The sequence below is a fragment of the Schistocerca americana genome, chromosome 11 (genome assembly GCF_021461395.2).
Source record: "Schistocerca americana isolate TAMUIC-IGC-003095 chromosome 11, iqSchAmer2.1, whole genome shotgun sequence".
Taxonomy (NCBI): Eukaryota; Metazoa; Arthropoda; class Insecta; order Orthoptera; family Acrididae; genus Schistocerca; species Schistocerca americana.
The window spans coordinates 74,898,408-74,923,372 of NC_060129.1; the positions used below are offsets into that span (position 1 = coordinate 74,898,408).

Sequence of the window (24,965 nt, forward strand, 5' to 3'; positions counted from 1 at the left end):
AATTAATTCTCTGCACTGCAGTCTGCAAACCACTGTGAACGTGTGAAATGCATGACTCACTCTATACACACAGCAAGTTACACTGACATGCGTAACCGAAACAGATTTTCGGGAGTCTAGCAATGACTGATGCAGCAAATGGGCAATCGAAAGAATTTGAAAATGCAGTCTCGATATAAAAAAATTCTCACTTCCATGTCAGTGAGAGAGTGATTTTCGATGAACTAAAATGAAGATACAACAGGTTCACGTAATTTAAACGCCTTTAGAGATAGAATTAATGTTTGAAACAACTTAAAAAAAGAAATTTGTGATATTGAGGAGGGTGTAGTGATACTTTCGCGATTTTGATCTGCCTTCAGCTGTTGGGTAAGCAACGATTCGGTTTTTGTCGCCAAATCTACGTAGTACGTACTACGTTGGTAGCTTTGGTCTCTGTTCATTTGTTTTAGAGTTATTCCGTAAATCCGTAATAGTATGTGGAGCGATATGTTTGTTGTTGGTTACAAATAAAAACAAATTAATAATAGTGTGGTAACGGGATTACTGTGTTCAGTCATGCACGATTTGAATTCAAAAAACGTTACCGAAGATCTGCAGTTTTTGTACATTTTAATACATGGGTGTAAGTGGTTGTACATCACTAGTGTACCACTTTTGCTGTTAATCAAAGCCTGTGAACAAATAGTACAGTAACTTGAAGAATGAGCATGTAATGCGATGCAGGTATTTATCATCCTTGTTATTCGTTTATTTTTGAAACTATGTTAGGTACGTCACGTTACATTGAAAAATGCATAAGCGTTGGCAGACAGGCAGATGCTTTCAGTTTTGCCGTAATTTAAGTTCAAAATATACATTTGAACTTCATCTCACTCATACCACTACTCTAACGCTTCTTCCACTGCCTTAATTTTGTACCCAGCGTAGATAATACTAGATCAGACAAATTTGATTAAGTTTTGGACCTTGATGTCTCAGTTGTGTCAGATTTTTTGAACATCTGACCATACCCAGGTAGTTAACAAACACCGCGAATTCCAACAGCGTTTCTCTATGCTAGACTTTTTTCTTCGAAATCGTGAGAAACTGCGTGATTTTCCAAACCTTTTGAGAAATATTTCTGTATTTAGCTCTTTAACTATTGAAGCTAGATAGTTAACTCTTGTCAGTTGAAAGCACCTAAACTATGCGTTAATTACTGTGAGATTAAATTTTACTTTCAAAAATTGAAGAAAAAATCCATTTGAAAGTCTCAAAAACACACTTTTTATTTTTCTAAGAAAAATATATTGCTGCCGTATTTCTGTTTGCCATTGATAAAATTTGAAGGTGAGGAGAGGATGAGTAGAAAGGGGAATTGATTTTTAAATGTACAAGTCTACTGCACTACATTGATTTTTCTTAAGTTACAAGGGATCATCAATAATGAAGAGTGGAAGTTTTGGTGTAGCTTCTATTCTAATTTTAGATTAAAGTTACGCTGTTATGTTATTGGAGAGATTTTTTGGAAATTTGTGGTAAGATCTTATGAGACCAAACTGCTGAGGTCATGGGTCCCTAATGTTATTAAGGGGCAATCAGTTTTCTTATGATACAAGATGACTCAAAAGTTCTCATAACCTATAATTTTGCTGAAAATTACTCATTTGTGCTTCGATGTATGAAATTCAGTCTTACCGGTGGACCGTCTGCCAATCCACAATGCATCCTTCGGTTGTATACTGCAATGAGGATAATACTGAACTCGGATACATGTATTACACATAGACATTTTAGAATGCGTAAAATGCAACACAGTGATATTTAATGTTTTCCATTCAACAGCCTATCTTAAAATGGCAGCATTCACAAGACTTCAACAATAATGAAGCAGCATTCACTGTCTTCTCATAACAAATTGTAAAAGTGCTTATAGCATATTTATGGGCCAGTGACAACAAACTTTCTGCTAATGCGGTGTTGATTTGAAAATGAAATTATGACACACAAACAGCTGTGCAATAATAGCTCAAGAAACCATTGTCGGAATCTGATTTGAACAAAGGAATACCGTCAGAACCAAGCGATTCAGAAATCATCCCAGGGACTTCCCTCTCTCATTCCAATGTGTTAATTTTAGGTTGCATTTAAGCCATATGCTGTGAATGATAAATCAGGTGCACAGACCATAGACCATTCCTAAACAGAAGACTTCTACAGAAAATGTGTCATTGAACCTCGATTGGTTGCATCTGCTTGAACCGAGAGTAGCTTAACATTTTTCAAAGTTGATAGTATGTTGCTTGCCAACATTCAAAGAAATTAAAAGTTAGTGTTCTGTGCCCAAAAGGATCAACAGCTTCATTGTTTTTTCCTTATCTATATCTTGAAATATCTTACACATCTTAACTGGTTGTATTCTAGGGTAAGCTGAGCCCAGTATGGCCACTGGGAGAGTCTGTACTTTGATTTTTGATAAAATATCATAATAACCACTTTGTTTGTTCTTGTTTACAATTTGTTGTAAAATCCAAACGAAAGGCATCTTGGCATCTTACAAATGAGACTTCAGGTAACATAGCTCAAGTGACTGCTTTGTGTAATCTTATTTTATTCATTTTTATTCTCTTGTGGGAGAAAAGGATTGCTTAAACCTTTCCAAACAAAATGCAAATGATGTTCATTAAAGTCATTGTTAGCCTCTGTTTCTACGGTGGGTAACTTTTATTACTTAAATATATCATCATATTCATACTATATATAGGATTGATAAAGATGTAGTTCAGTTCTTAGTAAGACTAATACCATAGCTTTGCTTCTGGAAGAAAGTTGTTGGTTGGTCGATTTGGGAGAGGGGACCCAACAGTGAGGTTATCAGTCCTGAAGAAAAGTCATCATTTCACGGCTTGTTATTTAAACAACTTAAAATGTACATAATAGATTGGTCTTAACATTGTATCTCAAATACCCTTGCTTTCTTTATCTTGAAATTTAACCCATTGTATGTAAACAAAAGGACTGTTTTTGACACTTACCAAACTTTAAAAAAAATAAAAAATAAAAAATTGAGCATCACTTTAGATTTCTAATCAAAGCTCAAACCTAGACATTTACATTATTTATGTTGATGGTGATTGACAACTGTTTGAAATTAATCCGCTAAATAGGAATAACTTGGTGCCATTGTATTAGGTACAGATGTTGTACCTTCTGGTGTTATATGAAAATATGTGCCAGACTGGGACTCGAACCCAGATTTCCCGCTTATCGCAAGGAGTCCTCTTACCATTAGGCTATCTGTTCATACCTTCTGGACCGATCCAAACACTGCGTTGCTATACTGTAGTCTTACTTTCATCACTGAATGCCTGCAGCTTAATTCTGTATGCCTGCATTAGTGGGAATAAGACTGTATAGAATAGAGACCTATTCTTTATAATCTAGGGCCTGCACCAATATGGAGTATTACATTAATAATGATTAACAGCCGCTTGAATTCAGATCAAAATAAATTAACTGAATGTGAATTACTTGGTGTCAGCTATTTTAGGTACTAATGTTTTACCTGTTGGTGACATTTGAAAATTTGCACCGGACTGGTACTCGAACCCAGATACCTTGCTTATCGTGAGCGGTTGCCTTAGAATGAAGCTATCTTTGCACACCTCTTGGATCGACACAAACTTCTATACGTTACGTTGTCTTCATCCCGACACCATAGGTGCTGGTCGGTCTGGGAGGCAAGTACAGAGAGCCTAATCCTGAGGCGAGCACATGTGATGAGTGGGAAAACTGGGTTCGAGTCTCCGTCCGGCACAAATTATCACGTGACCATCTGGTAGGACATCCGTATTGTAACAACTGATGTCAAGTTACTTGGATTCGGTGAATTTATTTCGATCTAAGTCATTTATGTTAACATCAGTTTCAGATTTCTAGCAACAGTAGTTTTGAAGTTTCATGGCAATCTCAAAAAATACTTCTCTTGTTAATTGAAAAACAAATAACCTGTGCTTCAACAGAATATTAAATTTATTAGGCCTACTTTTTGTTTACTCTGTGGGTATATACTGTAAATAAAAAATATGAAATACCTGACACTTTGATGTCAAAATCTTTTGGGGATTTGATATAAACTAGCCCACAGGTACCAGAAGCACAGGTGATAATTTCCACATTGTCCATATTGGTATCATATATCACGTTTAATAATGATGACGATAAGATATGTAATAATAGTCCTAAGCCTCTATAGTACTAAGAAGAGGATTTGACATTTTGTATTAAATAGTCACAAGGGGACAAGATCACAATAAAGTAATGGACAGCACTAGATCTGCTGTTCCAAAAAGCTGACAAAACAGAATGGGGAAAAATAGCACTGTATTGCACCACATGATCAAATAGTGTTCACTCAGTGACAAACCCCATTGCAGTGTCCTTGCTAATCAGTGAAATTACATTTTCACCTGTCAGCCCCAAACACACACACACACACATTGATTACATTTTGTGTAATGTAGAATGGAGTATATGGGAAGCGGTCTGTTATTTTCAGTAATCACAAAGTTTTTCATGCTCAAATTGTAAACATTCTTAGTGTGCTATCCACATTTTTAGTGTCTCCCAACTTATCTTCAACCACGTTGTTGCCATTTGACCTGAATTATATCCCTAGCCGTATTGCTTAGCAATCTCCCACCACAATCAAGATTTCAGGTGAGAAAGAGTGCCTTAGTGTTGGCAGTAATAACTCGCATTTAGAGGGGTGCATAAACATTTTCAGGAAGCTGTTTCTAGGAGTTCTATGTGACACGGTGGGGGTGGGACTAGTGAATACAAAAGGGGGGGGGGGCCCAAAATCACTGGAATTTCTTTGTAGAAAGCATTTACTTTATTGTTTTTCAAACACAACCTTGACCTTCTCCTAAGTACACTCCATTAGCATTAATGCACTTGTCCAAATGTTTATTCCAGTGTGGGCAATACCTTCTAAATTCGTCCTCTTTGTGAAGTGCTAATACCTTCGTGACACTGCGTCTTACATCTTTGATATCGGCAGAAAACTTTCCTTTCAAGTCTCTTTTTATCCTCAGGAACAGGAAGAAGTCAGATGGTGGTAAATCTGGCGAAGAAGGCACGGGGTCAAGGTAGTCATCTTTGCTGAGGACAAAAACTGATGAACACTGAGAGCTGTGTGTGTGTGTTAGTGTTGACAAGATGCAGGGACCAATTGCTGGAATCCCATAAAGTTGGACGTTTTCACTCCAAACTCCTGTGCAGACTTTTCATAACTTCCATATAGAATTGGTGTTTACTGTATGGTCTTGAGGGACAAATTGCGAGTGTGCAATCAGTTTGATGTGAAAAAAAAAAAAAAAAAAAAAAAATTGACAGTGTCTTCACGTTCGATTTCACTTGCTGAGCTTTTTCTGGACAATGTGGGCCAGTTAACTTCCATAGAATTGACTATTGCGTACTATCTGGATCATACCGATAGCACTGTTGCTCATCACCTGTGATGATTTTGTTGAAAAAGTTTAGATCATCTTTGAATGTATCCTTCAGTTTGTGACAGGCTCAAACGTGATGATCCTTTTGATCTGTGGTGATAATTTTCAGCACAAACTTTGCTGCCTCTTTACACCTCCCCAAATCAACAGTCAAAATGCACTGAATTGAGCTCCGGGACAACCCTGGCATGTCGTCAAATTGGTCAGTGGCCTGCATAGATCTTTGTTAATCACATCACGCATTTTGCTGACATTGTCCTCGCTTTGAGCAGTCGAAGGGCGATTGGAATGAGGCAGATCTTCAGTGGCCATTTCTCTGATTTTGAACTGAGAAAATTGTTTGTACACTTGAGTTTTACTGAGAGCATGTTGTTTGTGCTATGTTTTAATCATCACATCTGTTTCCGTTACTTGTCAAGAACATAGCAGAAACAGCTATGATGATGCAAACAGCTCACAAACAACACGCTCTCCGTAAGACTCAAGTGGTTATGTGAATTTTGAAAATAAAATGAAAATGATAGTAATGATGAGGAAAATAATAAGAAATGATAATAGCAAGAAAAAAATGCATATGTTTACCTTATATAACAGGAACGTGTGCCTTTTAAAAAGCAGACATAATTAACATGAAAGTTTAAGTAAAAGGAATTGAAGAAAATATGTTTAAGGTCAAAACTGATTATTTTCCTTGACTTCAGTAAGTGTGGTAAAACTGTAATAAGCCTGATCATAAACTATTTGTACTGACATTGTTTCACTACTTCTGTGGACTACACTGCAAAGAGAACCGATTAGCTGTTAGCATGTCTTGCTTAATCATTAATCTTTTAGTTAAACCAGGTTAAGCAATTAATGTAACTACATGAAGTAAGTTAAATTAACCTCCCCTGAAAATCCATACCAATTAATATTACTGCCACCCAGAATAAAACAGTATAAACCCAGTTTTGTCACGTAATATACAAAACCCATTTTAACTTATACAACATAAGAACTTCGTATGTAATTTGTTGTTGGAGAGACCTAATCATTTATTCACATAATAACCTTAATCTACACTTGTTAAGGCACCAACATCAGTAAATTATAACTTACCTCTCATAGAAGACTTAGAGGATGTTCCTTTTCTTCAAGCATTTTGATTACTGTTAGCATTACCATTTCTGGAGGACTCTCCCTTCTGAGCAATTCCAGCCAAAAACTAGCCAGTGCCTGTAGCAGGGGAAAAAAAGGAAAAGAATTGTGTCTCTGCAGAGAAAAAAGGGTTTAATTACTATTAGATACGTCGGTAAGTCAATTGTTATCCACAATTTAGTTATATTTTTGTTTATTTTGGTAGTACTGTCATTTTACGTTGATGACGCATACTTTGTTCATTGGCTGCTCCGCTGTCTATTTGCACCAAAGAAGAGCAACGTTCAGTGATACATTTTTTGTGGTCAGAAGGCGTATCGGGCCGAAATTCATCGAAGACTTTCAGTACAGTACGGGAATAGTGTTTTGCCACAATGGAGTGTCTAGGAATGGATTGAAAAAATTCTGAAATGGTCGCACAAGTGTTACACACGATGAAGGAGCCGAACAACCGTTTACCACCACAAATGAAGAAACCACTGAGCATTCATGTGAAATGATTCTCTTAGATAGACGATTAACTATTGATGAAGTGGCACATCGTCTGCAAATTAGTCACAGTTCTGCCTATGTAATCATCCACAACAGACTTGCGTTTCATAAAGTTTGTGCAAGATGGGTCCCAAATTAACTCACACAGTTGCATAAATGAATGCGGTTGGACATCTGCAGAAAATATTTGGATTGCTATGGTAATGAAGGGAACAACTTCTTAGACAAGATCATTATTGGTGACGAAACATGGATCCATCATTACAAGCTGGAAAGTAAACAGCAGAGTATGGAATGGAAACAACCAAATTCGCCATGCAAGAAAAAGTTCAAGAGACAACCATCCGCAGGAAAACTGATGCCTACTGTTTTTTCGACGCACAGGGCCCAATACTGGAACATTATGGGGAAAGGGGCACAACAATAAACAATGTATGTTATAGAGAGATGTTTACTACCAGGCTAAAGCCTGCAGTTCGAAGCAAATGCCCAAATGCTGAGGATTGCTGTCAAAAGGTGTTGTGTTGTTGCACGACAAAACCCTTCTGAATACTGCTGCCCACACTGCTGAAACACCCCAGAAACTCAAATTTGAAGTACTGGATCATCCTCCATATAATACTGATCTTGCCTGTTCTGACTATCACTTGTTTGATCCAATCTAACAGGCGTTAAAGGGCCGTCGATTTGCCTTGGATGAAGCAGTGAAAGAAGCGGTGCATTCCCGGTTCACAGCTCAACTGAGAACCTTCTTTTATGAGGGAATCAGGAGGCTTATACAACGATGGACCAAGTTTGTTGAAACGCAAGGAGGCTATGTCGAAAAATGATGTTCTTGTTAAGTTTCCTGTTTGATTACAATAAAATTTTATAACTACTTTGTGTATAATAATTGACTTAACCTCGTAGGTTCTTCCTTGTAGCAAGGGGAGAAAGATTTCGCGCTACGTTAATCTACACCATGTAGGTGCTCACCCCCTCCCTCTTTTTTTAATGAAAAGAAGGAAGAAGAAACATTACTTGACCTCAATACTAATGTTAAGATTCGTCATGAATTTTTACATCATTTGGTTCATCATAATAGACCCTAACAAATGGTACCTCCTAATCAGGGCACAAAGTCCTTAGGCCACCATCCAGTCACACTTATACAGGGTGTAAATGATAGAAGCTGCCATAATTATACAGCAGGTACATGTCATTGTGCTTGACAAAAAAAATCTATTGAGATATCACTGTATCGAATTCTTTATTTTTGTATTCCGAAAAGGCAGATATTTGTGGGTTTGATAGTTGATGCACTTCTGTTTACATTGTCATCTGACGGCGTACAGCGTTTCTTGTCTATTAAAGACATTGACACAGTGGTCAGAGAAAGTTAATGGATGAAGCAGAGCAATGTAAGCATTGGACGTGTACAAGAATGCTGCGTGGTGTCTAGGTATTAAAATACTACCGAAACAAGCAGTTTAAAGAGTCACTGGCTGGTTGACAACATATAATCCATTTTACATAATCAATGAACTAAGTACAACCAGATGTTTTCTCTGTTGCAACATTACCATAAAGGAGGTCATGGTAGTAAAGAAAAGCTACATAAAATAAAATGTGTTTCCCGTAGTACAAAATGAATCAATTATAATTTGTTGTGCATTAATACAATCAACTGTTTTCTCTTTTTACAATAAAACTGCAATGAAAATTAAATTCAGGTTGTTTCCCTTTGCTACAATAGTACTGTAATGAAACCCACATTACTTTGTTTAGTGTTACACCAGTGTTCAAAATGCCCGCCATTCATTTCAACACGTGCTTCATGACGGCGAACCCAGTCTTGTCGCACTCATTCACGCGTGTGCTCATTTGCCTTCACGGTATTGCCTCTGTGTAAGTTCATCCACACTAATTACTTTCTGGACATAAGTAATTCCCTTCATAGGGCCCGAAAAGTAAAAAAAATCCAGTGAATTTAAATCAGGACTGCGTGCTGGCCATCAATATGCACAAAAACATCCTATCCATTGTCCTAGAAATCGTCCATTCAAAACCTCCATACTGTGTGACCAGTGTGGGGTGGAGCACCACCATGGAGGAACCTGTGTTGTGACATATGGCTAATGGAACATTTTCCAATGAAGTTGTTAGCAATGTCTCCTCTACATAGTTTTGGTAATTGTTAGGAATCCATCATGCAGGTAAAACGTAAGGGCCAATAATTAAATCATCGATTATACCTGCCCGTACATTTACAGAAAAGTGGTACTGAAAATGTGTTGCTACTACTTGGCATGGATTGTGTTCATTCCTCGTGTGCACGTTATGAAAATTAGTTATTCTGTCGTGAGTCAAACACGGTTCAATCTGTGATGAGTATTTTGTTTACCATGCGATCTGTTGTTGTCTACCTGTTTCTGATTCACTCTCACTATATCTTTATGCGCAGGGGCAGGGGTGATCCTAGAAGTCAGTCAAGGGGGGTTTTTGGGGGAATGGAATATCGCTTAACTAAACGAGAGTTGGGGTCCTCCACCGACAAATTGTTAAAATTTGGTGTTGCTTAAAGTAGTTTTTGGTAACATGTCTACAGAATGTGTGTGCTCGTGAAAATAATACGATTTGTCCCAGATGTCCGGCAATTTCGAAGTTTTTTGTGTGGGGTCAGCAGTTTGTGTTGGTAGGCATACGCAGCATAGGCCTATTTAGCTTCCTTGATTATTGTAAGTGGTATTCGTACCTTAATAATCATCCAGTGTATATTATTAAATAATAAGATGCCCTTTTTAAGTTAAATGCTATTTATTGGTTTAGCTACATTGCAACCTGTATTGCTGTATTATCATAAAAGTGGTTGAATCTGTTGAAGTTATGTAGTTGCTGATTTCTGAAGTCATTTTATTCAGTGTAACATGATACTCCATTGGGGGGTGGGGGGGTTGGGGCTATAGCCCCATAGCTAACCCCTTGCCACCGCCCCTGCGCAGCACTAAATAATGCGAACCGATCGCTTACATAAGCGTACCTGTGTTGGAGGATGTGTGGGACAGGCGCCCTTAGTTTTTGATTCTCTTTAATGGATTCTTCCAGTCTACTATGCATAATGTTTCCACAAGTCACATCTAATCTTTGTGCGCTGTCCAGTGTCAACTTTTCCAAAAACATTGTCCCGAGTCGAACTCTTTTTTCCTGGAACATTTGTAGGAAATGGACAAACATTTTACTAGATGTTTTAAATCATTTGGTTGTGATTTACTAACATGATCTTTTTTTGGCAGCTTATACCAATTACATCTTGTATGTCGGTTCGTATATGCCTAAAATACTTCTCCTTAACTTTCTGCCAGTTACTCATCTTGTTCCCATTGTGATAATCTAACTACTTCTCATCTTGTAGCAGACTCTTACAGTTAATGAGACAAATGTATTATCATCTATGAAACTTCCAAAATAAATATAATCTTAAATCATTACAGTGCCAGATGTTTTATCTGCCAAGTGCCTGAACCTAGTCTGAAGAGCCAGTAGTTACTCAGATACCCTGAATTTTGAAACTACGTGTTGGTCAGTTGATAAGACTGTCAGGTTTTCCATGATAATAGCTTACCCTTGCTCTTTGTAGGAAGGTGCTCCCACAAACAGTGATGTTATTTTATTCCTTATTTGTCTTCCACATGTACACTACTGGCCATTAAAATTGCTACACCAAGAAGAAATGAAGATGATAAATGGGTATTCATTGGACAAATACATTATACTAGAACTGTCATGTGATTACATTTTCATGCAATTTGGGTGCATAGATCCTGAGAAATCAGTACCCCGAACAACCACCTCTGGCCGTAATAACGGCCTTTATACACCTGGGCATTGAGTCAAACAGAGCTTGGATGGCTTGTACAAGTACAGCTGCCCGTGCAGCTTCAACACGATACCACAATTCATTAAGAGTAGTGACTGGCGCATTGTGACGAGCCAGTTGCTCGGCCAACATTGACCAGAAGTTTTCAGTTGGTGAGAGATCTGGAGAATGTGCTGGCCAGGGCAGCAGTCGAACATTTTCTGTATCCAGAAAGGCCCGTACAGGACCTGCAACATGTGGTCGTGCATTATTCCTGCTGAAATGTAGCGTTTCGCAGGGATCGAATGAAGGGATGAGCCACGGGTCGTGAAACATCTGAAATGTAACGTCCACTGTTCAAAGTGCCGTCAGTGTGAACAAGAGGTGACAGAGACTTGTAACCAATGGCACCCTATACCATCACGCCGGGTGATACGCCAGTATGGCGATAACGAATACACGCTTCCAATGTGTGTTCACTGCGATGTCGCCAAACACGGATGCGACCATCATGATGCTGTAAACAGAACCTGGATGCATCCGGAAAAATGACATTTTGCCATTCGTGCACCCAGGTTCGTCATTGAGTACACCATCGCAGATGGTCCTGCTTGTGATGCAGCATCAAGGGTAACCAGAGCCGTGGTCTCCGAGCTGATAGTCCGTGCTGCTGCGTCGAACTGTTTGTGCAGATGGTTGTTGTCATGCAAACATCACCATCTGTTGACTCGGGGATCGAGATGTGGCTGCACGATCCGCTACAGCCATGCGGATAAGATGCCTGTCATGTCGACTGCTAGTGATACGAGGCCGTTGGGATCCAGCACGGCGTTCCGTATTACCCTCCTGAACCAACCAATTCCATATTCTGCTAACAGTCATTGGATCTCGAGCAACGCGAGCAGCAGTGCCGCGATACGATAAACCGCAATTGTGATAGGCTACAATCCGACCTTTATCAAAGTCGGAAACGTGATGGTAAGCATTTCTCCTCCTTACACGAGGCATCACGACAATGTTTTACCAGACAACGCCAGTCAACTGCTGTTTGTGTATGAGAAATCGGTTGGCAACTTCCCTCATGTCAGCACGTCGTAGGTGTCGCCACCGTCGTCAACCTTATGTGAATGCTCTGAATAGCTAATCATTGGCGTATCACAGCATCTTCTTCCGGTCGATTAAATTTTGCGCCTATAGCACGTCATCTTCGTAATGTAGCAATTTTAATGACCAGTAGTGTAATAAAATAATCTTCAGTCTTGATAAATTTGCTACATGATCAAAGTCCAAACAGAAAAGGGTAATAAATTCCTGTAGTAATTTCTTGATGTAAATACTTAGCCTCCTCATGTTAAGTTTCAGTACAGTCCAGGTATCTAACTCCAAGGCATGAGATGACAAAAATATAGTAAATTTTGATTACAAATATGTGTAGCAAGTTGTTAGTAATTATTTTCTATTTTAACTGTCAAACCAAATTTCTTCCATTCCAGATTCATGTTACACTCCAGGACTGCCATGTGAGAGAGTCTGCTGTATGTAAAATCCATTAAAATTTTGTTACTCTTAAAGTATTTTCCTTTTCACTATATTCTTTACTATTATTTATCATTATTATTTACTCCTTCATACTGGGAAATAGTTATCGACAGAATTAGATAACAGAGTACCTTGTTATATGCTACCTCTGTATATACATCAGAGCAATTTTTAGTACTCACTGTCAGCTTTTCTGTACAAGTTTTTACAGAAGCATTTTTGCATGTAGCTTTCATTGACAGTGTTAGATATCTCTTACTCTGAGGTGCTCCTTAAGACATCCATGTAGAGTTGGAAGCTCTGTCGTGTACTTGGTGTGACATAAAGGCATTTTCTGACAAATTTCTAATGCCACACATCGCCCAAGGAATATCTCAAATAAACAATAATACAACACAAACAAAATATGTGTACTAATATGTAACAATACATGCAAAATGTGGGCCTATGTGCCTTACATTATTAATAAACTGCACAATTCCTCATTTTTAGAGTTCCGTATCTCAGCTGATAAAAATGGAACCCATACAGGATCACTATGTTATCCGTCCGTCTGTCTGCCTACCCGTGCGGCCATTTTTATTTTATTTATTTACGCGTCAAGTTCTGTAAAACCAAATTGAGGAGCAAATCTCCAAGGTCCTGGAATGTGTCAGTACATGACATTACAACATAAAAGTAATAACAGATAAAAATAAAATGTGTATGAGCCTGAAAAATGTCAAGCCATAAGTTTCAGTAAACCCAGTCAGCAATATAACGTAAGAATCAGCTTGATTTTTAAGGAACTCCTCAACAGAATAGGAGGAGTGACCCATGAGGAAACTCTTTAGTTTATATTTGAAAGTGCATGGATTACTGCTAGATTTTTGAATTCTAGTGGTAACTTCTTGAAAATGGTTGCAGCAGTATACTGCACACCTTTCTGCACAAGAGTTAAGGGAGTCCAATCCAAATGCAGGATTGATTTCTGCCGAGTATTAATTGAGTGAAAGCTGCTTGTTCTTGGAAATAAGCTAATATTATTAACAAGAAATGACAGTAAGGAATATATATATTGAGGCCAATGTCGAAATACCCAGACCTGTGAACAGGGGTCTACAAGAGGTTCGTTAACTTACGCGACTTATTGCTCGAACCACCTGTTACTGGGCCAAAACTATCCTTTTAGAATGGGAATAGTTACCCAAAAAACATAATACCATATGACATAAGTGAATGAAAATAAGCAGAGTAGACTAATTTTCATGTTGGGCGATCACTCAGTTCAGATTGCATTCGAATCGTAAAAATGGCAGCATTAAGTCTTTGAACAAGATCCTGAGCGTGTGCTTTCTACGACAGTTTACTATCTATCTGAACACCTAGAAATCTGAACTGTTCAGTTTCACTAATCATATGCCCATTCTGTGAAATTAAAATGTCAGGTTTTGTGGAATTGTGTTAGAAACTGTTAAAACTGAGTCTTACTGTGATTTAGCGTTAGTTTATTTTCTACAGGCCATGAACTTAATGTCGTGAACTGCACTATTTGAAACCGAGCCAATGTTGCGCGCAACATCCTTTACTACCAAGCTAGTGTTATCAGGAACAGACATATTTTAGAGTTACCCATAATTATTTATTTATTTACATAGTTTATGCCCACATTGGAGCACTAAAATCAAACATAATACAACAGTCTACAATGATTAAATTTAGGTCTTAGCAGTCAGCAATTTCTTCGTTTTCCAAAACTTCTTCATTCGCGGTGATCTGGCTGCTCGTTCTTCTGCAGATATGAAATATTTCCTCCATTCTGATGGTTAGAATCTCAGCCGTGTGTATTTGTTCTCCAGAAGCAGTTTCTCTTCACTTTGTTGAATTTGGTGTGTGGTGATGTTCAGTTCATCCAGATCACTTTGTACTTCTTTAAACCAGATGTTTTTGGTTTTACTGTTCCAGAAGTAGTCAAAAAGTTGCTTCAGGATTCTAGTATTTGGAAGGTGAGATATGTAGCTGAAAAATGCAATCCTTGTTTTCTGCATTTTATCAAAAATGGATTCACTTTGTTTATACACTACTGAATTTGGCAAAAGTCTCCTCTGCCCATTAACTTGATGTTTCTTACTGATAATTGTTAGGAGTATTCTTATCTCAACTTTCTGCAATTTGTCAGTTGTTGCTTGAGTATTTAGTCGGAATAGTGTTTCACTTGCATATGTTGCTTCCAGTTTAACGATGGAGGAGTAATGTCGAAATTTAGCATTTATTGAGAGAGATTGTTTTTAGTAGGTGGCCACATTGTTCTCTGCGCTCACAGAAGTTCTAATGTTCTACTATCTACTGATGCTCTTTCATTAACATTCCAGGTAATAATGTCACCAAGATATTTAAACTTTATTTTAATTATTTGATCATTATGGAGTATGATACGGGATGTGTCAACCGAGAAAGCTGGGCATCATTTCTGTTTTCCCAAACGAAATTTGCAATCCGATCTTTGCCGCTAGTTGTTCTATTTGTTCTGTCTGAACCTTTGCTTCATTAATATTGTTTGCTAACAGCACCAAATCATCTGCAAATGCAAGGCAGTTAAGTTGAATCTTTCATCCAGTCTTAACAGGTGGTGAGCATATCTTGTTCCATTTGCACATGATTTTGTCCAACACCCAATAGAACAATAATGGAGACAATCCATTGCTTTGTCATAGGCCAGTATGGATCTCAAAAGGTTTAGAGAATTCATTTCTGAACCTTACTCTAGCTTTAGTATATTGAAGGGTGACTGCAACGAGGTTGACACGTTTCTGACGTAAACCAAATTCTTTAAGAATTGACAGTAGAGATTCACGATGGATACTATCGTAGGCCTTTTTAAAATCAACAAACGTGATCACTAGTTTCTTGTCCCTGACCCTTCGATGTTTCATTATCCATATGAGACTAATAATTTGATCAGGACAGCTTCGTCCTGGACAAAAGCCTCCTTGATATTCGCCTAGTTCACCATCAAGCTGTTCATGAATTCTGAAATACAGAACCTTGGAAGAAATTTTATAAGTAATATCCAGTCGGGATATACCCCTATAATTATTTGGATCCAATCTATCTCCTTTTTTGTGTAGTGGATGGATTATCGCAACATTCCATTCCTCTGGCAACTTTTCAGTATTCCAAATGTCAGTAAGATGTTTAAGTTCAGGATAATTTGTACATTTGCATATTTCTAAAGTTCTGCCACTAGTTGGTTCTCACCTGCTGCTTTATAATTCCGAAGTGAGTTAATCGCTGCTTGTACTTCATCTGGAAGTGGTGGTATAAGTCTTTCTAAATGTGTTTTGTTTCTTGGATAGGGGTCAGATTCAGAATGATGTTCAGGTTCCACACTATTTAGTAACTATTTTAAATATTTAGCCAATATCATTGAATTGTCATAATTGTTGTGTGCTGCCTTTCCGTTTGTATCCTTCATCATAAGAGTAGGTGGAGTGTATTTCGACTGGTACTGTTTGAATGTCTGTAAGTAATGTCTGGTTTTGTGGTGATTGAAAGCATCCTCCATAGATTTTTACCGATTCCTTATGAAATTGCCTTTTGACCCAACTGATTTCTTTGGCAGTTGATCATCTAGCATTTATTAATTCCTCCCTGGAGCTTTCAGTTCTCTTTTGTCGGTAATTTAACCAGGTCTTACGTTTACATTGAATCACTACATCACATTCCTCATTCCACCAAGCATGTTTCTCGCGTTTCCATACAAGAGCTACTTCTTCAGCTAAGGCTTTTAATCAATTGACAGTGGCTTCTAGATTGTCACTTAAAGGTATTCTTGATCTCTCTTAATATATTTGATTATTAATATTATAAGTAGGATCATATGTTCTCTTTGTATCTAACTTTTGAGGTTTGCATTTTCTTTTAGGTTTCAGTTAGATTTTAATTTTAGAAATGTGGTGGTCTGAATAAACATCAACGCCACACAGCACTTATAATAGACTTCCTTATGGTATTTCTGATCCATGGCCACATCTATCTGGAACTCTAGTAGCTTGATGTTAGGACATTTCCATGTCATGTACTTATGTGATCTTCTCTTAAACCTTGTTGTCTTCAACACCAATCCATTTGTAGAATGAAATTCAATTAACCATTCCGCATTCCTGTTAATAAGTTTATGAACTGGCCATCGCCCCACCACACCTCGAAATTTCTTCTCTCGTCTTGTCTTCGCATTACAGTCTCCAAGCAGAATTTTAATGTTAGTTTCTAGTATGGTCCTTACTAGTTGATCAAGTTCATCCCAGAATTTTTCTGTTCCATCCTTGTCAGTTCTATTTTTAACATTAGTTGGAGCATGAATATTTATCAGTGTATATCTTTTGTTTTCCACCTTAATTGTCAACAATGCCATTCTTGAGGAATTGGACGAAAGATCGTCAATGGAATCAAATATTCTATTGTGTACCAAGAAACCCACACCAAATTGGGGAAGATTTTCTATTATCCTTTCTCCTGGTGGTCCCTTATAAATTCGATATCCCCCTGATTCAATAGTGTCCCGGTTAACTCTTGAAGGGCTGTGATAACTATGTTCTGTTGATCTAAGACATCTGTTAAATGTTTCAATTTACCAACTTTCCTTAAAGAATTAATTTTAGCATCTTCTTATGTGGAATATGTTGCTTGTTTGTTCATTCAGTGCATCGCTAGGTGCTCAGACTCGCCTTTGTACTCTATGTGACACCCCACCGTATCCGAATGGTGTCTTCGCCTGGATAATCTCTACGTGACTGTCCAAACCGGTGGATTCTTTTAATAGAAGACTCCTCATATTTGTTTGATTATCTGATCAATGATTAAGTGTCTGACCAAGGTCAGGGTTTACGATTCCAGTTACCCGTAATACTAGAGGGCATATCATTTATATAAATAAGGAACAGGAGTGGCCCCAACATTGATCCATCTGTTGAGACTCCTTTTTTCCAGGAATGGGTACAGGTATCAAGTGTACCAAGTTGAAATTTTTTGTCAGCTACTATGGTTCCTTGGCAGTGTAAAATATTTAAGCTTCTCCAAGTCAGTGCAGTATGGCCACTTATTTCACATATTTGACACCCGCAAACCCACTCGTCAAATCCTATAGCGTGCTTTACATTGACTTACAATAGTAAAATTTGGCAAGAAGCACGGTTTCACAGTACGAATCTCAGTTGAGTAATGACTTTTTCAGTCTTCATTTTAAAATAGCCTTCACCTCCCAACAATGTGAGAAGTCTCCAGAAAGCCCCATATCTAACTACAGTCGGGAATAAATCCGAGATTCATCAGTGGGACTGGATTGTGTACATAGCATACACTTACGACACCACCTCCAGCTTGTTCATACCAACTTGTGTCAAAAATATACACAAAGACAAAAATGGTGAACAGTTTAGAGTCAGAAAGGAAAAAGTTGCACAAAAATACCACACTCAGTTTCCATGAAAGCAGTTGGAATTTATGGATCTGCTATGTGATATAAGGCATGCGCATATGTAGTGTATGTGTGTTCGCAAAATGACTGGACAGAATTCACACCCACACTCAGAAATACACCTCCCATTGTTGTAGTCTTTCCAGGATTGGAAGGTAACTGTTGATGGTGAATACTTTGGAACACCAGCTCCACCCCAGACAGCACTAGCCTCCTCCTGCAAACCCTACAAATGCTATCGGTCGACTCCTCGATTTCAAGAATTCCAAACTGCTTTCACCCGATCGACTCAAGCAACAGAATTCAGGCATTTCCATTGCCTGTTATTGACACCCACTAACAACACGTACTGCTCAGTAATTGGTGGGAAGTATATCGAAGAGACATTGATAAGAATATTTTCTCTATTGAGTTTTAATTAGAGTGTGATGGTGAAGTTGTCTGGTCCTATATAAGGACAGTTTTAGAGTCATTCGAAGATAGTTTGACCACTGCACGGACCCTCATATGGAAGATACAATAACAGATACACTACTGCTAATTAATTTCAGTACACCCAATAAATGACATCTAGATTCTGTAGATAAGGTCTAATACCGTGGGTACGGTTGACGAAGCAAAGGAATAGTACAACAGTTGTACAGATGTCATGATTTTTGTTTGTGGTCATAGAGATACAACAGTATCCAACAAACAGTGTTGTATACATAAATATTATGTACCTATCTGATATGTTTCTTTACCTATTTGGCGACAGACGCCGCATTTAGTGGACCTGCATTTTCCCTGTAGTGATGTGATGTCCGCAGCGAATGACAAGCGTTGCTAAGATACATAACGTGTGGTTCCTGCATTTCAGTTCCTTCGTGACATTGAAGCAGAAGGGTGTGGTCTTTGCTTCGGAGACTTGGAGGTGGAGGTAAAAATCTGCGAATGACCAGCGCTATGTCCCCAAATACAGTTGCGGCTCACATCAGGAAGACGTCCAGGGCCCCAAAGGAACGAGCCCATACTATAAAAATTAAAAAGGAGCTTAAAGAGCTAAAATCGACAGCAGAGAACAATACATCTTACTCCCAACCCTTTTCAGTCGAAGAGTTAAATATGGCCCTGAACGATATAAAACCAAGAAAGGCCCCAGAATTTCTGCTCCACTGTGGTAAATTTGCAAGATTATGGCTTGCGCGATTCTTCTCTAACGTGTTGCAAACTGGACAAATTCCGCACACTCTCAAAAAGGCTAAAATTGTTGCCATATTAAAACCGGGCAAACTGAGTGACCAACCTCAGAGCTACCGCCCAAACGCCTTACTCAGCATGATCTATAAATTACTGGAGAGACTTATGTACAACAGAATGAGCGAAGTCATCCTGGAGGCTGTACCGGTAGAACAGGCGGGCTTCCGGCCGAAAAGAAGCTGCACGGATCGGGTCCTCGCTCTAACAACCTACATCGAGGCGGGCTTCCAAAGACAGCAAAAAACATCAGTGGTATTTGTTGACCTGACGGCGGCGTTCGACACTGTCTGGAGACAGGGCCTGATTTATAAGCTCCTCCACATCGTGCCATGTCTAAAAACGGCTAACCTTATCAACGAAATGCTCTGCAATAGACCATTCCAGGTTGTCATTGGTAACAACAGAAGTAAATTCATGAAAATAATGGCCTGCCCCAAGACTCAGTACTGGCTCCACTGCTTTTCAGCATGTATATAGCCGATATGCCTAGGACGAGATCCAAAATGTTCGGATATGCGGACGACTGGGCCTTGGCCACACAACACCGAGTGATGGAGGGAACTGAGATCACACTATCCAGCGATTTGACCACTCTAGGAAAATACTTCCGTGACTGTGGAGGCTCCAACCCAGCCCATCCAAAACAGAGGCCACTTGTTTCCACCTGAATAACAAATTAGCAAACAAAGAGCTCAAGATCTGCTTTGATGGCGGCATTCTTCCATATAATAGAACACCAAAGTATCTGGGCGTGACACTCGATAGAACATTGAGCTATAAACAACACCTTGTAAACACTGCTGAAAAAGTCAGAACTAGAAACAACATTGTCCAATAGCTTTGTGGCACTAGTTGGGGGTCCACTTCCTCCGTTCTGCGTAGCTCTGCGCTAGGACTTGTCTATTCTGCAACAGAGTACTGTTCCCCAATATGGTTAAATAGTGGTCACATCAAGAAGGTGGATGCAGTCTTGAACCAAACGATGAGGGTTATCTCTGGAACGATCAGGTCAACTCCTGTCCAATGGCTGCCTGTATTGAGCCATATCCCGCCGCCACATTTGCGCAGAGAACACGCACTTGTCAGGGAGTGTCGAAAAATCCAAAATAGCCAAGATCTTCCTATCCACACCCTGAGTAATGGAATTGAGCAAAATAGATTGAAATCCAGACACCCCCCTCTCGCAAGTGCCAAAGATCTGGTAAAGAACGCTTTTATTCTTGAGGACCGCTGGAGAGAAGAATGGGAGGAAAAGACACCGCCTCAGGTTAACACCTTATTGGGAACATCTAACAGACCTCGGGGCTTTGATTTGCCCTGCAAAATCTGGTCTACCCTTAACAGGAGCAGGACGAGCCACGGCCGTTGTGCGGACTCCTTGTACAAATGGAGCATAGTGCCATCACCACAGTGCGACTGCGGCGCTGACAGGCAGACAATTCACCATATCGTGGTAGAATGCCCTCTGAGGGCCTACCCTGGGCCAACAAGGGACTTCATGGATGCGACTAACAGTGCAATCGATTATATTTCTAACCTAGATGTTTGTTTGTGATATTGTAACTGTTTTGTGTGTTATGTACTTTTAGATTTTTCATACGTGATTTGTACTTGCCATACGCTAAATAAATAATTGAAGTGTGCACACTGATAGTATGGCTTCACGAGTGGAGATGTCCGTAGAAAAACTGGCTGGTATTGTAGCACATAGCCAAGCAGGTTTCTCTATTCGCCAAATTGTGAAACAGTGTAGTGTGTCTGTAGGGGGAGTGCAATACACCTTTCACTGCCAGGAGACAATAGGTAGCAATAAGGACATACCATGACCAGGACGAACTCGTAAAACAACCAAAAGTGAGATAAATATATCAGAATTACCAGTAAGAGAAACAGATTCAAAACAGCGCCTCAAATTCATGCTGAATTGGTAGAAGTGAACACGACAACAATATCTGTTGCAATAGTAAAAAGGAGGCTGACTGAAATCGGGTTGAAAGGATATGTCACAGTAAGGAAACCCCTTCTAAGGAGATTTGAATGGGCTAGAAAACACCGTAGTTGGACACTGGAAGAGTGGATGAAGGTGTTATTCACCGATGAATCGGAGTTACAGATTTTTGGAACCAGAAGGATAACATTTGTTCTCCGATTTGTAGGGCAAACGGTAGCCGAGAAGTGTGTTCTACCTACAGTTAAACACGGTGGAGGTTCTATTATGGTTTGGGTATGTTTTGCTGTGGATAGAGTTGGTGACGTAGTGTAAATAGAGGGGTGTATGGATCAGAAGCAGTACCACCACATACTTCAATATCGGGCAATATGAAGTGGATTGCACTTAATAGGGAAGGGGTTCACCTTAAAACAGGTTAATGACTCAAAACATTGGTCAGCATACTGTTGAACTACATTGCATCAAAGGAAGAACAGAAAGTACTGAATGATATGGTATGGCCGTCTCAAAGCCCTGATTGTAATCCCATTGAAATAGTCTGGGATGAAGTGTACAGATATATCATGGAAGTTAATATATCCAGCAAGGAATATCTCTGGAGTATTGTTAAGGATGTGTGGAATCATATAGATCCACAATACCTACAAAAACTGATTGACTGCATGCTTCGACTTTGTGAGACATTCATTAAATCCAAAGGAGGGTACTTTAATGAAAGTGAAATATAATGATTGCGATAGTATTATATATGTGGAAGTTAATATAATAATATTTTGTGAGAAATAATGTTCGATTTGTGTTGTAAATATGAAATAGCAGGGTGTATCGAAAATAATGAGCGGTAGTGTACCTCTGGCATAGAGAAACAAGGGAAACAGCTGAAAACAAGTGTCACCAGGTTGGTTTCAAAGAGTACTCTATGGCATTGGTCCTGTACTTAGCTTGCATTTATCATGAATCTCCTGCCCAACTCAAAGTCCAAAGTGAGTGGGAAAAAGCGTAAGTGGCTCCTGTATGTAAGAAAGGTTGAATAACCGATTCACAAAATTACAGACTAATATCTTTAACATTGATTTGCTACAGAGTTCCTGAATGTATTTTCAATTCAAATGTAATAAATTTCCTGAATACTGAAATGCTTCTGTCCTTCAGTCAGCACAGTTTTAGAAAGCATCACTCATGTGTCATGTGAAACTTGGCTTTTCCTTTTCCCATATGATATCCTTTGAACTGTGAATGAAGGGCAGGATGTAGATTCCATATTCCTAGATTTCTAAGAAAACATTTGACACAGTGCCTCACTACAGACTGTTAACGGAGATACGAGCGTATGGAATAGGTTCTCAAATATATGAGTGGCTCATAAGTAACAGAACACAGTATGTTGTTCTCGATGGTGAGCGTGTCATCAGGAGTGACCCAGGGAAGTGTAATAGGAGCTATGTTATTTTCTGTATACAAAAATGATCTGGCAGATAGGGTGAGCAGCAATCTGCGGCTGTTAGCAGATGATGCTGTAGTGTATGGGATAGTATCATCACTGAGTGACTGTAGGAGGATACAGTATGACTTAGACTATATTTCTAGTTGGTGTGATGAAAGGCAGCTACCTCTAAAAGTAGAAATATATGAGTTAATGTAAATGAGCAAGAAAATATTTGTAATGTTTGATTATAGCTTTAGTAGTGCATTGTCTGTAATGTTTGATTATAGCATTAGTAGTGCATTGCTTGACAGTCATGTTGTTTAAATATCGAGATGTAACATTGCAAAGTGATCTGAAATGGAATGAGCATGTAAGGATTGTAGTAGGAAAGGCAAATGCTTGACTCGAGTTTATAGAGAGAATTTTGGGAAAGTGTGGTTCATCTGTAAAGGCGACAGCATATAGGACACTAGTGCGACCTGTTCTTGAGTAACCTATTCTAGAGTGCCAGGGATGCGCACAAGGGAGAATTAAATGAATACATTGGAGCAATGCAGATGTGGGCTGCTAGATTTGTTACTAGTAGGTTCGATCAGCCTGCAAGTATTATGGAGATGTTTCGGGAACTCGAACTCAAATGGGAATCCCTGGAGGGAAGGTGACACGCTTTTCGAGGAAGACTGTTGAGAATATTTAGAGGACCGGCATCTGAAGCTGACTGCAGATTGATCCTACTGCCACAAATGTACATTTCATGTAAGGACCACGAAGATAAGAGAAATTAGGACCCTTAAGGAGGCATGTGGACAGTCATTTTTCCCTCACTCTGCTTGTACATGTAGAAGGGTTATGGATATCTCAGCCCTCTCCCTGGGGAACCGTAGCCCCCGTCGCCAGAATACCAGAAACCTAGTGTAGCACCCACAATGGCGAACACGACAAGGACACGTATGTGGCCAGGAAATGATATGCAATGAGGCTTTTTGCTACTGTGTGTTTCTTAACTATGAAAAGGTTTTTGGAATACTGCTACCAGTCACAAAATTTGTGGACTACGGAAATTATTTAATTAGCAACATACTTTGAGGTTAGGCATCATCATTGAGCTGCAGTGGCAGTAGAAAAATATTTAGCGCAAGGGTGCATAGATGTTAAAGTTTATGTGTGTAGTCTTGGCAGCTGCTGTGGGCATCCTGCAGAGAAACAGAAGGATAGCTTAATAAGAGGCGATGCCTCTTTGTTTGTTAGTCTGCTGTTCACACAGAAAAATTTTAAATAACAACTCACTTTGTTCATCTGAAGTGGCTGTCTTCTTACGATGTGTTCAGCAACCTACATTTCTATGAATTTGTTAGCCATCGTTGGCAAATTCCTGAAGGTAACTCGAAACACGATATCGCAAAAGAACTTGACTGGAGCAAAGCAACACGGCAGTCAGAACAGACTGCTTTTTGATCTACCTATCAGTATGTCTACCCGGCTGTTGGCAGTCACTTGCGATGCATTCTACATATTATACTGTCACATCACTGATATTGCTCGACAACATATATTACAGAATGGGAGACTGTGACAATTTAATTTTAGAAATGACACTATAAAATTTTATTTTAAAGAATTTCAAAGATGTTGCTAGGACCTAGGTTTGTATATGATCTTAATGTGTATATGTGTTCTATTGAATTGAAGTTGGTCAAGAAATGTGGGTTGTTAAACTCCACTGTTTCATTTACGATCTTGTTTTTCAACTTTTAACGTGGATGACTCATCCGTTTCCTCCGAGATGGCCATTTTCCAGCTCTTTTTGAAATTATGCTGTTGCAACACTGTGGCCTGTTTTGTCCATGTGTTTTGCTGTGGCTGACTTCTTAGGTTCATCAAGTCTCAAATGGTCAACAAGTTCTTTAAAATGGGTTTTAAAATTTCTGCCCATTTGATCACTGTAGTATTACAGTAGTTGCAATGACTGCATATAGCTCTGTAAGTTTGTAATTTGCTCAGTTCTTCTGTTGTTTGTGAGATGTCATGAACCAGTTAAGTTGTTGTTGGCAGAAGTGATCCTGATACCTTTGGTTTCCAACAGGTTGGCTGTTTTGTATAAAATGGCTCTGAATTGCGGTATAGTTAAACAGTTGGGTTTTTGTATGTTGGCTGATGGCCCTGTCAGTTTGTTTGCTTTTGTTTTCTGGTATGTGTTGTGATAGCGCACCTAGTTCATATTCATCATAGCCATTGTTTTGTGAAATCTATTTGATTGTGTGTGTTTGTGGGTCATTGTCGCCAGCATGAAGTGGGAATTTCTGTATTCTGTTTAAGAAAGCAGTGAATGCAGATTGTTTTGCATGTGTTGGGGTGTGTGTGTGGTGGGGGGATTTGCAGTGACAGTGACTGTTTGT

General features: G+C 39.0%; 1 long non-coding RNA gene across 1 annotated transcript in view; it reads left to right on the plus strand.

The window, feature by feature from the left end:
• Positions 1–594: 594 nt before the first annotated feature.
• LOC124553201 overlaps positions 595–24,965 on the plus strand; it is a 39,409-nt gene continuing 15,038 nt past the window's right edge. Inside the window, exons 1-2 of the long non-coding RNA XR_006968016.1 lie at positions 595–726; positions 12,453–12,494. This is a non-coding gene — a long non-coding RNA (uncharacterized LOC124553201). The remainder of the gene's footprint in view (positions 727–12,452; positions 12,495–24,965) is intronic.